Genomic DNA, 13,632 nt, shown 5'->3' on the forward strand with positions numbered 1-13,632 from the left:
CTTCGGATCATTTTATCACAAAGCATTCATTCAATGTGAACATGTTAACGTGGCATAGTCACCTGCAGTGAGGGACAAGGAGCTTAGTTAAGAAGTTTCCTGAGGGCTGAAGTCTCCCAAAACCTTTATGGGCTACACAATTTTGTCAAGTGTCATCATTCCATACTGCATCAGTGTAACCACAGCAGAAAGAGCTTCCCTCTCCCACCCCATGCTGAAAATAAAGTGTTGATTTGAAAAGCAGTCGTCCTTCCAGGAAGGTCTCAAAGTTTGTAGCCATTCCATAGCTCATGTTGCTGCTTTGGGATTTCAGCAAGGGGACTTCTGTGATTTGAGATCACTTCATGTGGCTGCACAGTCCATTCCTCTCCTTTGCTCCTTTCTCACAGAACTAGAAACAGGAAAAGCACTGCTGAAATGGCTCATTATTTGTACTTGCATTTGCAAAGTGAAGGCTCTTTGCAAAACTTTCCTTACAGAATGACTCCGCCTTGCTGAACCAAGACTGAAGTTGTGTCTAGGTTTTTGTGTAGATTTAGTATTCTACAGGGAAGTCACAGACTTGCCCTCAAAGACCTGCTCTCATGATGGAAACAAGCTACAGTCTCTGAAGGTCTGCCCACTTCACTTACAAATCTGCATGTCTGTGTCTCTAGGGGTTGTTGACAATGGAGAAAATAAGGGAATTTGCTTCAAACAGCCTTACAAGCTACTACACCTCACCTGGAGGTATTTTGCTTTTAAATTTACAAGGAGAAAGAGCAGCACCACAGAATCTCAGTCAAGTGCAGAATATGTAAACTGGCCTGAGTGACTCACAGGAGGATTTCTAGCATCAGGATTTCTAGCAACAGATAGGGAATGACACCATTCAGTGATGTCTGCACAGCCCTTTCTGACAGCAGACTACCATAGAAGTACCAGCTTTAAAGTCTGGGCTAGCAAATACTGTCAGAGAAAATGTAACAGAAGATGGTCTTGGCTTTAACTCCACCAGCATGTAGTCCTGGCTCTGCATTAGGATCCATGTATAACTTCCCTAGAAAGCTGCTCTGAACTGTCCTGTGCCCTGAAGGAACTGGGAAGGACCCTCTGGGATCTGCTTCTCACCTCCCTCTTTTCTTCTTCCTACCTTTCTCCTCATCCAAGGCTAAAGCACATGACTAATTACACCAGTCCTCCCAACAGAAAAATGGTCATGCTATTTGAGCTACAATCTTTAAAAAGCTTTAAAAAGCTTTTTTTTAAAAAAAAGCTTAAAAAGCTTTAAAAACTGTTTAAAAAAACAGTTTAAGAAAAATCAGGAAAAGAAATTTTCCTAAGATGACTTGTGGAATGTAAAGAGCAAGAATTAAATCAGAATAGGCAAAAGAATAGGGTAAGGAGAGTAGACTTAAAAGAAGGATAGGAAAGGAAAGAAGGAAGAGAGAAGAGAAAAAGGAAAGGAAAAGAAAAGAAAAAAAAAAAGGAGACATTTGTACCTGCATAAGGCTGATCCAAGCTTGAGAAAGTAGAGTCCAGACCTGGAGAACTGGGCATGTCACAAAGCCCGTTTAATTCACAACTCCCCATAAACAGAAAGAGAATGAGAGAGGAGCAAAGCAGTCCCCTTCTGGAGCAGAACCAAAACTCTGAGATGTCCAAGGTCTTTGCTATCAGTCCACAAGCCTTTTAAAGCCTCTCTTTTGTCTCGTAGGCATTGCTGCTGAAAGCCATGAGGTCACTTTGTCTATTTTTGGCTTCATAGCTTCATCACTGAACAGTGTGATGGACATTGTCACCTGGCACTTTAGCACCCTTATTCTTTCCCCTGTACTCCCTGTACTCCCTGTAAAGAGAAACTCCTCTTTTTTATTTTTAAATAAGAAAATATACTATATATTATCACAAATTCTGTGGTGCAAGTTTCAGGTTAGAAATGTGCAAGCTTCAAGTTAGTGTTACCAATGTCTAAATGTCCAGCATTTCTGTGCCAAAGAGCCCTTCAAAGAGATGAAACGGTGTGTATATCCAATATAGAGAGGCAGAAGAAACCTGCACAGGAAGAAAATAACTTTCCTTGCCTGAAACTCTCAGAGAGCATTTATCTCAGGTAAAGAGGAAGAAAAGAGAGAGCAGAGGCTTTCCTGTGTATATCAATTTTCTTCTATGCCTGAGGAGAACCAGTCATGATTCAGATTTCTGTATGTACATGACTGAGGAACATTTAACAGAGGAGCATTAGGATCCTGGATTCATGCAGTGAAGTTGTTTAGCTGAATTAAAACACCAGAGGCTGTTACCTACACTGAAAAAAGCATGGCTGTGTGCAGAAAGGGTGATGGAGTGTTTGGAAACCAGGGAGTGGTGTTTTGGCAGCACCATTCAGAGATCCAGCACTGGAGACTGAGAGGTGTGGAAAAATGAGATGCTGATAGTGAGAACTGTGGTGGATGGGAGGAGAATAGATGGTGCTGGAAGTCTGCAAATCTCTGCAGCTGTGGCCTGCTCAGCATCACTTCACACTTTGCTAGGTCCTGTCTTACCGCTTCTTGCTGTACTCTAGCAATAGCTCCTGTGAGACAATCCCAGAGCCATGGGCAAGGGACACTCTCCCATGATTCTCCTACCCAGCAGCCCCAGCCTTAACAATTCTGTAGCCTTGGCAGACCATCTCCAATGTTAGAGTCTGGAAAAATGAAGGTCTGACCACACATGCTGAAATCCAGCAGCCATCACTTCACACCAAGAGGACAACCCCCACAAGGGAACACTGCTGTAGAGATGTCTTATACAGATGGTTCTTAGAGCAAGAACAATGAATGTGGTTCAGTCTCTTCTTTGATGAATAATTACACATATAGGGATATATGTCTCTTTGGGGAAATCCTGTAATATTGATACATGCCACTGGAATGAAAATACAGCTCTGTCTCTTGTAAGAACATTCAAATGGAATGGATTAAAGAGTAAAAGGAAGGGTTATAAAAATCTCATAAATTGTGTTGGTGTGGTGAATGATTTCTATAGAAAACTTTTTGTTAATTTCTAAAGCACTTATTTCATGTATACACTGAATTCTGTTGGAAAAAATACACAAAATGGAAAAATATCTATTAAGCAAAGCCTATGAAGATTTTCCTCTTAAGTAAATTTCATTGATGTGACATGATTTTTGTTACTAATTACAGTAAAAAGAAGTGTAAAAAGTATAAATATTTTCAAGATCAGGCCTTATTAAAAGAAAGCATTTTAATGTATGCCCAGGCAAGCTACTAAGCAAGCAGGCTTACATGAGGTTAGATACTGTTCATGTTCTCTAGGAAACAAACAATGATAAATTTTATTACAGAGATCAAATTCTAGAAAAGCCATTACTATAGAAAATAAGGTGCTCTGCTGCTTCCAGAGATAAAGAACTTGTTCCTCTGATGAAATGCTACTTGTCAACTGCTTTTTTCAGATGGGGTCACCTCGAATTTTGTTTTTCCAGCTATTTATGTTAGACAAAGTCATTTTTCCATGGCTAATGTTGCAAATATCTCGGTAAGTCATTAGAGGCTACAGACATCTCATACTTTACATACCTGAGATCCTTTCAAAATAAGATTTAGATGGGTTATATTGACCTTCTAAGAATTACCCTGTTGAAAGTTTCAACCTTTAAAGCCTTGATCAGTATTTAAATTGCAAGCAGTTAAGCAGAGGGGTATATATTCTTTCACTTCAAAGTAAAGGTAAAACTCTTGGGATATGAAATATTTGTCGTTCTTGGATATTTGCACATTTCCATCACATAACCTGTGCATAATATAAAACACAGATATGGTTTCAGCTCAAATTTACGATGCTACAGACAAATGCTACAGTCCTACTCAAATCTGCAACACTTTAGCATATATCTGAGGTTAAACAGTTTAAAATACTTGTCAAACCAGTGTTTCTTCTTAAATGGCTAGTGATTTTAAGTGTGCCAGTGAGACAGTGCCCGACTGTAATCTCCTGGTTTTGGAAAAACAGAAAGAAATAGGCTTTTCTGAAGGTAAGTTAACAGCCCAGGGGAAAAAACATGCCCAGTCATTTTGTAGATTTTTGACCATTCTTAGCCATACTGCTGTTGGAGAGCTCTTGTTAGGCAGAGAAGGTGTAGAGACATCACTGTTCATGGCTACAACATCTTAGTCTCATGGTATCCTGCTGGAGGCTCAAATAGCTTGTTCATTCAGAAAAATCTCTCATCTGGGTGACAGTTTGCCTTTCTTCCTGAGCTGAAAAGCGTCCTCAGTGCAAAAGGTAGCACACATGGCCAATTTTTCTGTGCTGACAACTCACACCTGAGCCCTAAATATTGCCTACATAGTCTTCTCCCAAGGGAGAACTTTCTTTTGCCAGGACAGCACCTGTTGAATGCACTAGTGAATCTGTCTTTTGTGGTTTCAGCACAATTTCCTATGAAAGGTTTATGCAGACAATGTTGCACATCTTTTGATCTTATCCGTTTCATGCTAATAGCTTTTGAGTCCATTTGCTAATTTTAAGAGTCTAAAGTCACAAAGATACAAAGCTCCTACAAGTTTACATGGAAATAGGAGGTTCAACAGAGGAGAGAGACCCCACCAAAGGAAGGGAGAAGCCTGAGTGCAGTGTTAATTAGGCATCAGAAACTGAAGAACACACACACACACACATGCATTCTCATTTTGAATGTGAGAGACAGACATCATACAGATTTGCATTTACTAGACATGAGAGAATGAGTTATCAAATACAAAACAAATTAAAAGGATGCCAGGATCTGCTAATTCTGCTGCTTACAAAATTGCTTGATATCTGACAGCAGATACCACTGATTGATCACATCTTTGTCTTTCAGTCTATCCAACATCTACTCCAGTAATACAGACAAGTATATGCTTACCATCTCACTACGTGGACTTGATTAATCCTCTAGCACTTGCCATATAGTATCATGAACCAGTTGATTTTAGTCCTTTCCTGCAACTATTCAAGCTCCTGCTACATTAGAAATTCTAGCCTTTCACGAGACAACTGTATACCTTCCATGTGTTATGTCATCTGCCAATTAATACACAGCAATCTCCACTGAATCCCCAGGACACACACTGAAAATGGTATTATTGCTATTTCCTGTTACTGCTTGCTAGGTACAACACCCAGGAGAAACAAGCCACATTTACAAAGCTTCAACAGCAGGAATTAGCATCTGAAAAAGCAGAGAGGAAGACAATAGTGGTGTACCTGGGAACACTTTTGAGCTCCTCAGTCCAGGTAACCCCCATCCCTCCCCTTTGTCCCCCACACACCTGGGTTTCTCTAGGAAGAAAAACCAGAGAAAATCTGCAAGGTGTCTCAGCTAGGTTCCAGATCTGAATAACAGCAGTTTTGGGGCTGTGGTGTGTCCCACAGCACATGCTGCTTGTCCCGTCTAGATGCAGCCAGAAGATAAGATCCACTGACAGAAGAGAAGAGGGTTGGGATTTTTTATCATCTGTCTCCTTGCCAGTCATAAAACATTGAGGTGGAGAGGACCTTTGATTGACGTTAGTGTTTAAAACTCTGTGGGTGAAAATATAGAGGTAGTCCTATTAGATTCAGAAGACCAGTGAAACACTACTACCAACTTAGCCAGTTAGCTCATCTGACATCATGAACCATTAATAGTTATGTTTTCTGTTCTATTCTTAGCCAATTGTGCAGTCACCTTATGGTAGTCCTATCTCATCCATATTTCTCTCATTGGAAAAGTCATGTGGAAGGCTTCTTATAGAAGCCAATAATATGTGAACTGTGTTCATATTATATATAAAAATAATATATTCATATTATTCCTTAAGCCATGAATTCTTACCTTACTGAGCAGGTCAAACACCCTTTCTACTTTTTATTAGTCCATGTTTTTACTGTTCATTTTGTTTTCTGCAAATATGCACTAAAGAACTACTTCATGCACCTATTTGAAGCTAAATGATTTTTTTTCTTATCATCAGAGCCCCTGTCTACTAGAAGGGTATATTCTTGGTCTTTTTCCCTGAGACCCTTCTTATTATTCCAAGGTACTTGGCAAGGACTGAGGACCATTCTGATACAAGTTTCATTAATTCCTTATATTTGACCTCTACAGAGAAGCTGACTCAGCCTTGTCCTTTCACTACAGTCAGTGTATGAAGATATGCTGAATCTACTCACCCCTGTTTCTGCTCCTGTTTCTTTCTCCAAAGAGTGAAATTCTTAGTTAATGTAAATGGTAGATACTGATGAAAGCAAAGCTTTACACATGTCCAAACAAACTGATGTTTCCTCCTACGATGAGTTTAAGTGAAACTGAAGAACAAGTATTTGCCAGGTTGACAGCTTTCTCCTTCCTAGCTATAGTTTTCTCTCACTTTTCTTAACTAATGGCTGTTTTTTAATCACTCCTTGTCAAAGTCCTTTTATGCCTCATCCTTTTAAATCTCTCACTTATCCATCATTATCACTTTGTCTCAAAACAATTTCAGTGTTGTCCCTAGGCAGACTTGTCCCTACCTTGTCAGCTACCTGGTCCCATATCTATTTCAGAACTGATAGAAACAACTGGATGGGGAAAGGGATTCCTGTTATCTGTTTGCATTACAATTTCTTTCAACTCAGATCTCAAAACCTGGAATCTAAAACTATTGGCTTGGTTAAGATAGTCTTAGGTTATATGTTATAAGGGGTTGTATGTATAGCTGTTTCAGTGTGATTATTGCTCTAATCACTTTTGCAATCTGAACTATTGGCAGCATTTTGGTTTAAGGACATTGTTCCCCATCAGCCTTACACATCCCAAGTCAGAGTAGAAGTGCATGTGTGAGGCCAGGCTGTGTTAACATATGGGACAACATAGTCTGAAAAATCACTAACTGGGGCTCTGCAAAGACCATGGAAGTGTCAGTTTCAAAGCGAATTCTGACACTGCTTCACCAGCAGCAGGATGATGAATGTCCTCTGATCATGTCTGAGGAACCTAACCCAAAGTCAGAGTCCCTGTGCTGAGAATGATAACCTAGAAGTAATGTCTGAGTAACTGATAGTTTAAAAAAAGATGCTTCAAATGATATCTCATATAGTAGAAATACTAGAACAAATGAGAGTATATACCTTTTCATTTCAGGGATCCATAGTTTTCCTCCATACATCTTCAAATGCTAAAGATCTGTCTCCTCCCAGAGAATATTATCTGCAGCTAGATTTATCTTGAGCTAACACACGTTCAGCTAAATTCATGTCTCTATTAGGGGCAGCAGGATTGCAGTGAGGTACAAAGGTGGAGCATAGCAGAGCTCTATCAGCCTTACTTCCAGTGCTGCAACCCACAAAATCCTCACTAAAATGCTGGATAAGAGTGATGCCTGAGGGAATGATGCTGGAGGTCTCCAGTAAGAATGCCTGAGGAAGAGGGCAAATTACTTGTGACAATTATGAGATGACTTAAGAAAGAAGGGAAAAATTCATCCACACTAGCCAAGACAGACAACAGTAGTTTATAATCTGGCTTCTGCCCTGTTAATATATCAGCCTGAAAATATCACCTCTGCTTTCCACGGAAGGACATAAACTGAAGGAGTAAGTTCAAATGTTGTACTTGAGTAAAGATGAAGAAGGAAGGCTCTAGATGCCTGGTGTTTATCTCACTGTGTTTATCTCACACATTAATAAATGCCTTCCAAGTGGTAGAGAATTCAAAGATGAATGACAGTTATTAGGTGGGGTTTCTTAAATAAACACATAACATTTGCTTTGTTAAACAAACAAACACAGTCTAGTTGTACTAGACTGCTGCTGCAGTGTATAGAAACTGATTTCCCAAGTGGAAGCAATTTCCAGTTTCGTGCATGCTGAAATGAGATCAGTCTCTCCATCTGTGATTCAACCATAGAAGCTGTTGTCTTTGTTTTCTGAATGGCTGGCTGCTCATTGAGTGGCAAGGGCCAAGGGTGATTCAGCCTGGCTTCACACTACTAGGAACACACTTCTGTAAGATCAATAGTTCAGGCAATTAATTTTAATCTCCTGGTCGAAGCAGAATGCTTTTCTATTCTACTTTAAGGCACGTAGAATGTAGTAGTTGTAGGCTACTATCCTAAACCTATTGGTCTCCTAGACTGCAGTGAATGACAAAACCAGTAAGTTAGTCTAACAGTCACATAACTGTGATCATTAGAGTTATAACTGTCAAAGCTGAAATCCAAATAGAAAATGTGGTGCAATAACTTCAAACTGCCATTCAGACACTTCATCTTGTTCACAGCCCCTGTGGCCTATACCAGTTGTAACAAGCTGAGAGACGGCTTGCTGCACTCATCCTCTCTGCAGAGAAATGTGACTGCAGTCACTCTTAGAAGAGGCAATCTCTATGACCTGCCAATGAATAGGCCACTTATTTATAAGCATTCTATCTTTTCAAGTGATGTTGCTGTACATCCGCTTTAAACAAGAAGGATTTCCTTTTCTGATATGGAATGTATTAACTTTGATGACTCTGCACAGGCAGTCAGGCCCATATAAAGCAGAGGAGGAAATTTCCCCACCCAGTTTTCCCTCCCTTCCTCTACCATACATGGAGAGGCTCTTGAATGCTAGGAACTAAAAATAGTCCAGCAGATAAGTTTAAATTAAGATATTTTGAAGCACTTCTTGCACTGACACAGTGTGATAGCAAGTTAGGAATAGAATGCTGTCCTGGTATGTCTATCCTATTTCCAGTTGTGAGAAAGGCTGAGCCTTTTGTCCTGTGAGATGATTTAGGATGGGAGTGAAAATACAGTGCACCTCAGGTGGCTGAGAAGAAGCAGCCCTGGCTACAGATGGATCTCAAGCCTCTGAAGGTGGGGTGAGAAGAGAAGGACACTGGAAGTTATGGGGAACCAAAAAACCTCACTTGCAATTACTCGTGACAACTGTTGTCTGATTCTTCCTGCCACAAGCTTCCTGCTTTCTGTTAACCTCCTGAAACTGATTTAGATTTTTTAATTTGTATTTTCTGTCTTTCTATCTCTTCCTTTTGTTCTTCACTGTGCAAGTTGCACATAAATCATCTCAGGAAGGGACTTTGCTTGGCCCTTTACAGCGATGACAAGCTGAGGGCCTAAAGATCCCGAGTTTCCCCATGGATTAATCACCTCTAAGAAGAGCAATTTACATTTTTAGTGGGAAGGAAATAAATTCATACTTTTTTTCCTACAGATTAGGCAAAATACTGGCTGTTCACAAACATAACTGGTTGATAGTTCATTTATAATATAGCAGAGTCCCTGTTTGCTGGCTGTTCTCTCACCCCACTGAGCAAAACACCAGGGTGCACAGAAGCCACTGGGTAGTGATGCAGACCAAAAAACCACAAGTTTTTTACTTGTAGGGAAAGTTCCCCTGCATTTGAGTGATGTGTGGCTCCCCACAGCGCCCCAGTAGTCTGATTTGAATGGGTTTTAAGCAGGCACATCCAAGTCATGTGTCCTGTGGAGAACTGGGATGACATACATGCTTATCCCACAGGTTGAAAAAAATGAGCCAATACCAATGTGCAAATAGAGCATGAACTTTGGAAGGAGAGAGGCCCAAACCTCATTGCAGGGGCTGTTGGCTCTCTAATGAGCTCTAAGACCTTGTGTCTTTGCTGGGGAAGAAAAAGCACAGCTCAGCAGCTGATGACATGCAGGACATCATAAGGTGGCACCATCAGCTGCTGCCACATCCTGATTTTGGGCCGTTGGTACTTGCTGCCACACTGTGTTCTGCTCCTGGAGTCAAAGCCCCGCTTAGCATAAATAAGGGGGCTCCATTTGCTCCCATGTTACTGTGATGCAAAGCAGGTGTCAAACAGCAGCATCACCTCCAGCAATTACCACGTGATTTATATCCTCTAAGCAAAAGCAGGGAAAGCAGTTGTACTTCCTAGGTGTTGGTGGAGCTTCTGCAAAAAATTACATGCACTGGAAAAATGTTTATCAGATGAAAATTAAGAGAAAATGCCTCAGTAACAACCAGAACATAAAGACTGATCACCCATCTTGGTACAACTGGGAAAGGTGGTGAGGGAATATGGAAAGCAGTTCCTCATTTCATTGATGATCTTGAGGACAATATAGGGTCAGCACAGATCAGATTTTCTAACACCATCAGAAACAAAGGAAAATCATATAGGAAAGGGGAGACAGGGGAGCTGAATCTACTGACCTATGATCCAGAAAGCTCTGAGCTCTGGAGCACACACAATGAGTACAAAAGTCTATAAAAGTTCTAGAGATAGGAAATAAAGAACAAAGCTACAGAAAACCCAAGAGCTGACAGCTGTAGCAGTATTACTGAAATCCTTGCATGGCAATAGAGCAGTGAAGAATGTCAGTTGTTACTCTTGGTGGTGTGCAAAAGAATTATTATGTATCTTTGATTTTTTTCTGGGGTTTCAGTTATTCATATTCATATAGAGGTTTGATGTTTCTATATACTCATCTAGAAATAATGTACCTGCAATTCTGTTTGCTTGAGGTGCAGGGACAAGTGGGAAAGGGAGACAGTCTCTGGAGCTTAAAAATGACAGTGAAAAGTTAGAATGAATTTAAACAAAGGACAAGAGAACTACCCCAAAACTGAAGTGAACATCAGGGCAGACATAACAAAGTAGTACAGGAAAGCTGTGGAAGAAAGAATAAGGAACCATCCAAGGAACAGTCCCAACAAAACAAAAAGCAGTTTTTCACATTCTTATGGTGCAGTGGTGGGAGCTGAAGAAGGCCGTGGCAGGGCAAGGAGGGTGTGTTAGTAGGTGCACTGGGAATATATTTAGATAGTGCTTCAAAAGGCAGCCATCTGCTTAGGAATTCACAATGGCCCTTAAATGTCTCCTGCCTGTATATCGATACTTAGACCCTCACAGCTGATAGTCCAAGTCACTTTCTGGAGCTAAGTCAGGTTTTAAAACCCTGCCTAACTTCTAAACCATGATTTCACATTCCTGTTTGGCAAAACCCAGGAGTGTCTGTGTCCCAGAGTAGGCTACTGTGCTGTAGGTATTGCTAAGGAAAGGCAGAGGAACAGAGCTTTAAATGCTGCTGTCTCCATGGGAGCCTAGAGCAGCAGTAGGAGCTGGAGCAATGACATCCTTGCAAAGGCTACACCTTTCTGGCAAGAGATTATCTACCATGTCCTCCCATGCTAGTCCACAGCTTCTCTGCAAGCAGCCTCCCATGGGGCCAGTGCAGCTCAGCAGTCCCCTATTTTCCAGCTGTGTTTATACCCCTGTTTATTATACGGGTGCTCTTTAGCTCTATTCACCACATAATGAACTCCTTCCATCCCTCTTCCTTACTTGTTTCCTTCCCTCACAGTCACTAGCTGCTGAACTGGACTTTTGTTTTAATGGCTGCTGTGCTCCAGCATGATCAGGATGTAGTATTTTGCCTTCTCATTTACTGACAAGATCTCTAATGCAAGAAAAGATGATGTGAGTTACCATCCCTGGCAGAGTAACTCCTACAGAAGGACACCCATGGCCAAACATAAACCAAAAAGAGGGTGAGCAGGGAAGGAGTAATAGGAGAATAAAATATTACCTCAGTCTGCTTCTGGGAACCCTAACTCCAGCTGGCAATATTGTTGCATCATGTCCTGCCATGGGATATTATCTTGCCATCAGAAATGCTCTGAATTAAATACATAGCTTTTCTGGGATCCCTCTGTACTGATGTCGTCCATGGAAATAAGTCTTGATGTAAAGCAATTGCTCCTCTGCTGCTGGGACTATCAGGTGGCAGGGAGCAGCTGAACATGCCTTTCTCAACATTCACCTCATGCTTGTACATTATTCAAAGGGGGAAAAAATAACTTCATCTTTAGAGAGGCTGAAATTGCTGATTTCTTTCCTGTCCTAAGGAAAATGAGAGCTAAAGACTAGGAAGAAATAGAACAAGGCATCGGGTGCACTGCCCAGCAGAGCAAGACATAAGGGACCCAACCTTCTTAACAGTGGAAGGAGCACTAGGACTGAAGGAAGAACCTAGGTTTGAAAGTTACCTCTATAGAACTCTTTACACAGAACAGATAAAATAATATTTAGCCCAAGAAGAAGAGAAAATAGAGGTTTAATAATTGCCTTGCAGTATTATATGTCCTGGGTAAAATGTTTAGCATTTAAATCAGAGGATCAGAAGTTAGAATCCACGTGTTTTCTTTCTGATTCAGTCTAGTTGTCACTGTTTGACATGATGTAGAAGTGTGGATTCACAGCACACACTAGAACGAGTTGTTAGGAAAAGGGTTTTTATTTTCTGAATTTTTCAGTTTTTATAGGGTCTTACATTACAGGTTTAACATGATTGGTTAAGGGAACACTACCTCTTGTCCCATTGGTGGGACAAGAGAAAAACACACTATCTGCAGCTATACACAACTGTTTTGAGGAAGTAAAATGGTTTACAAGTATTATCCTTGAGCGAGAGAGCTCCCAAGAAACTTCCCCTTGGAAACAGATCAGCTACTGACAGGCTGTAATTCTCTCAGGCTCAGAGAAAATCAGGTCCACAGTCTAGTAACTTTTCTGTGTCTTTGTTTTCCATTCTGTCACTTTTTTGAAGTCACTTTTTTAAAAACTCGCTTTATTTCCAGGCTCAGAGAAATGTAAAGCAGGCAGTTATACTACACACTGAGGTACATATATGAAAATAAGTGTATGGTTACTTTGGTTTTAATATTACTAGACAGATCAAAACTGTGAAATCAGTTTTGTTCTGCCCTCATGTTTGGGCTTGAAATACTTCATGTGCAGCAGAAACCAGGAAAGATATTTACAATTAAGGTCACTTCAGGTCTATCACCCATATACTACACTACATCTTTCAGTACTTTATTCCACATGGAAAAGTCTTGACTATCAGGGATGGCACTACAAGGACCTGCTTCAAGACCTGATCTACCAGCTGTCCTTGCTGGCAACCCTCCACTGCCAACACCTAAAAAATTATAAATTCTACCTGAACTCACCAGCTGCTGCCAGACATGGGCATCCTTGCTGGAGTGAGTGCCTGCAGATAAAGTTGATGTAGAAGAGTCCCTCCCTGAGCTGGATAGGGTGAGAGAAATAAATCAGTTACTGAGAAGTCTCTTTTGCAGCTATGCTGTCTGCAAATTATCTCTCATCATCCTTAATTGTGTAATACTGCATGCCTCTGGAAACTCTACACTGCCATGGAGAGCTGAACTGAAGAGAGGGCTCCTTTGGAGCCTCTTGAAATGAGGGTTCTGTGCTTAATACACAGGTAGCGAAGGAGAAAACTAAGCTGCCATAAGATCTCTGGAAAGCCAGGGAAATTTAACCTCCAAGTTCTTTCCTGACACCATTATGTCTCCTGAGTCCTCTAACCCCAAAGTGTTGAAGAAACCAATGACATCCATCCTTTTTCCAGCATGCAGAGGTACTAGAGCACATCTGGTGAATGGCTGCAGCCTCTGTGAGTGACTCCCAGACCCCTGACTCCAGACTCTTTCTCTTAATCTGTTTCTTAGGATGTCTTGGGTGAGGTAGACCCCAGTGCCAAAGCTGCAGCAGAAAGCTCTGGTCTCTGCAGATCTGATTTGACTAGTGCTCCTTTGTAAGCTAGAAGAACTAACCCACCT

General features: G+C 41.0%; 1 protein-coding gene across 1 annotated transcript in view; it reads right to left on the minus strand.

The window, feature by feature from the left end:
• The window catches only part of SYNPO2L (synaptopodin 2 like), a 40,528-nt gene that overhangs the window by 7,820 nt on the left and 19,076 nt on the right, over positions 1-13,632 (minus strand). The gene's annotated exons all lie outside the window — the stretch shown is intronic.

This window comes from Cyanistes caeruleus, chromosome 8 (genome assembly GCF_971803275.1).
Source record: "Cyanistes caeruleus chromosome 8, bCyaCae1.hap1.1, whole genome shotgun sequence".
NCBI lineage: Eukaryota > Metazoa > Chordata > Aves > Passeriformes > Paridae > Cyanistes > Cyanistes caeruleus.